Source organism: Rhinopithecus bieti, unplaced genomic scaffold (assembly GCF_001698545.2).
Source record: "Rhinopithecus bieti isolate Rb0 unplaced genomic scaffold, ASM169854v2 scaffold_29892, whole genome shotgun sequence".
Lineage (NCBI taxonomy): Eukaryota > Metazoa > Chordata > Mammalia > Primates > Cercopithecidae > Rhinopithecus > Rhinopithecus bieti.
The window spans coordinates 11,866-15,820 of record NW_016812816.1 but is presented as its reverse complement, the minus strand read 5'-3'; positions in this window follow the sequence as shown (position 1 = coordinate 15,820).

The window sequence follows — 3,955 nt, the reverse complement described above, 5'->3', positions numbered from 1 at the left end:
GAATTACCCCTTAATCATACTTGAAGCAAACCTTCTGTCTAAAAATCCAGTGTAGCCAGACATGGTGACTGGAGCCTGTGATCCCAGACACTTAGGAGGCTGAGGTGAAATAATTGCTTGAGACCAGGAGTTTGACACCAGTCTGAGCAACACAGTGACTCCCATCTCTAAATAAATAAATACACAGGTAGATAAGTAAATACATAGACAAACTGATAGAATGATAGATAAATAAATAAATGAGTAATAAATAATTAGAGATAGATAGCCAGCTAGGTAACTAGCCAGCCAGCTGTCTTAAAAAAAATGGCTGGCTATGGTGGTTTATGCCTGCAATCCCAGCATTTTGGGAGGCTGAGGCAAGAGGCTCTCTTGAGCCCAGGCGTTCAAGACGTCTGGGCAGCATAGTGAGTCCCTGTCTCTACAAAAAAATTTAAAAATTAGCTGCGTGTGGTGGTGTGCACCCGTATTCCCAGCTACTCTGGAGGCTGAGGTAGGAGATCAGGACTGCAGTGAGCCATGACTGTACCACTGCACTGCAGCCTGGACAACAGAGCAAGATCCTGTGTCAAGAAAAAAAAAAAAAAAAGCAAATGGTTTTTTTCCTCTACTTTCACACACAGTTAATACTCAGCACAAAACACTTTTGACATCAGATTCTCCAGTGAACACCAACTGGGTGTCTTATGATTTAATTCAATTCTGACACTGTCTACCTGGAGATAGTGTTAGATCCTATGGGTTAATGGCTCAGTCCAATGAGATTGCGACTCCCATTTCAGATGCCAGTCACAAGCACTAGATTGCCACTTCTGACTCCCTGGGTATAAATTGCAGGGTCCTATAATCCCCTCCTCAGGTTCAATTAATTTGTTAGAGTGGCTCACAAGACTCAGAAACACTTACTTACATTTACTAGCTTATTATAAAGGATACAGAATAACAACCAAATGGAAAAGATGCATAGGGCAAGCTATCAGGAGAAGGGTACAGAGCTTCTACTCTCTCTCTAGGTGTATAACCTTCCAGGCACCTCTGTGTGTTCAGCAATCTGGAAGCTCATCAAATCTCATTGTTCAAGAGTTTTTATAGTTCTGGTGTCCTATAGCACAGTAGGGTGACTACAGTAAACAACAAGGTGTTGTAGATCTCAAAATAGTTAGAAGAGAGGATTTATATGTTCCTATCACAAAGAAATAATACATGTTTGAGGTGATGGATATGCTAATTACTCTGATCATTTGATCATTACACAATGTATACATGTATCAAAACAAAATTACAGCCCGGACGCGGTGGCTCAAGCCTGTAATCCCAGCACTTTGGGAGGCCGAGACAGGCGGATCACAAGGTCAGGAGATCGAGACCATCCTGGCTAACATGGTGAAACCCCCGTCTCTACTAAAAAATACAAAAAACTAGCTGGGTGAGGTGGCGGCGACTGTAGTCCCAGCTACTCGGGAGGCTGAGGCAGGAGAATGGCGTAAACCCGGGAGGCAGAGCTTGCAGTGAGCTGAGATCCGGCCACTGCACTCCAGCCTGGGCGACAGAGCGAAGACTCCGTCTCAAAAAAAAAAAAAAAAAAAAAGTTACATTAGGCTGGGTGCAGTGGCTCATACCTGTAGTCCTGACACTTTGTGAGATCAAGGCAGGAGGATCGCTTGAGGCCAGGAGTTTGCGACAAGCCTAGGCATCATAGTGATACTCCATTTCTACAAAAAAATTTTAAAAATTAGTTGGGCATGGTGGTGTGTACCTGTAGTCCTAACTACTTAGAAGGCTGGGGCAGGAGAATCCATTGAGCTCAGGAGTCCAAGGCTGCTGTGAGTTATAATCAAGCGACTGTACTCCAGTGAGGGCAACAGAGTGGAGACCCTATCTTCCAAACACACACACACCACATTATACCCTATAAATGTGTACAAAATCATGTCAATGAAAATACTTCATTTTATGTTTTATTATTATTTTTAGAGACAGGGTATCACTCTGTGACCCAGGCTTCAGTGCAGTGACCTGATCATAGTTCACTGCAGCCATGAACTCCTGGGGTCAAGCGATCCTCCCACCTCAGCCTCCCGAGTAGCTAGGACTACAGGTATGCATCATCATGCATCGATAATTAAAAAAAAAAATTTTCTTGTAGAGATGGGGTCTTGCTATGTTACCCAGGCTGAACTTGAAATCCTGCCCTGAAGCAATACTTCTACCTTAGCTTTCCAAAGTGCTGGAATTACAGGCATGAGCCACTATGCCTAGAAAAAAAACTTACTAAAAAAAGTTTTTATAGAACTCATCCCTTAGCCCTGCTTTCCCGCCTTTCCTGGATGTTGGTGGGTGAGGCTGAAAGTTCCAACTTGCCAATCCTCTAATCCTCTATTACCTGTTTTTTCAGGTGACTGGCCCTATCCTGGGCTACCTAGGAGGCACACTCTGAGTTATATCATTAGCATAAACTCAGATGTAATCCAAAGGGACACATTATAAATAAAAAGATAATTCTATTTGTCAGGAAATTTCAAGGGTTTTAGGAGCTTTGTGATGGGAACCAGGGACAAAGATCTAATATATTATAATATCACAGGACTATTTCCCTCAATATGACTTTTAAAAGATTCAGTTTTTATGATGCTTAGCTTCTCCCATGACCAGAGTGACACTATTTGTAGTAAGGAGGGGCAGAACAGTTGGACAGCTGATAGTGAGTTGTCAAGACACTAATATTTCTTTATTCTGTTACCAAGCATAGCATTAACAGAAAGGACACAGTGCAATTCATTAGCTAGGTTTGCATCCAAGACTTGGAAAAAAATGAAAGAGTATTAAAAGTGGGTAGAAACTTTGAAAGGAAAATAAATCTCGGAACCCCCAAATCACTAAGCCAAAGGGAAAAGTCAAGCTGGAAACTGTATCAGACAAACCTGCCTCTCATTCTATTCCTAAATAAGATAGTTACAAAGATTTGTTCAAAAGCTACATACCTCTCTCATAATTTGCCCATAAGGAAAATCCTTATGGACAAAGGACAGACAGAACTCAAAGTCATCCCTCTGTTCCTGTGCAACAAATGCATATCTGATTGCTTCCTTTGCCCTATTGTTTCACTAAGCCAGACTAAGGCATAAGTGACTATTCCTGTAAATTGTGCATTCAGTGAAAGGCTAATCAGAAACTCAAAAGAATGCAACCATTTGTCTCTTATTTACCTATGACCTGGATGCCCCCTCCCTGCTTCGAGTTGTCCCACCTTTCTGGACCAAACCAATGTACATCTTACATATATTAATCGATGTCTCATGTCTCCCTAAAACACGTAAAACCAAGCTGTATCCCAACCACCTTGAGCACATGTTGTCAGGACATACTGAGGCTGTGTCACAGGCGCATCCTTAACCTTGGTGTAAGGAACATGGCTGCACTGAAGCCAGGCAGACATAGGCTGAGGTAAACATCCTGCATGACTCAACAAGTTTGGCATACAGGCACATAACTCCACTTGTTATATAATCACAGCCATGTAGCCATTACAAGGGAAGGCTCATCACCCAGCTCAGAGCCACTATTGTCTGCAAAAGGTACAACTACCCTGCTGACGCTGTACAGATGCACCTAGAAAAAGAGAGAGAGCCAGAGCTGTCTTGCAGATGGACAGCAGGAAGCCAGGACACAGTTTGGCTTGCTTGTACCCAGAGGGAAAGAGTTAAGCTGCTGACCCTGAAGGGAGAGCTGGCCGTGCGGCTGTGCGTGGGAGTTGCTGCAGCAGTTAGCGAAGACAGAGACAGACAGTGTAAGAGAGCTGCTGAATAAAACCATCTTTCACCTGCCTATGCCCCCCACTCCCTTGACCCGAGTGTTCTTTCAGCTATCTGCCACCAATCCACCTACTTCCTTTCGACCTCAGCATGGGCTGGAACCTGCCCCTGGACCTGACACTTGGCAAAATAAATTTTCTCAA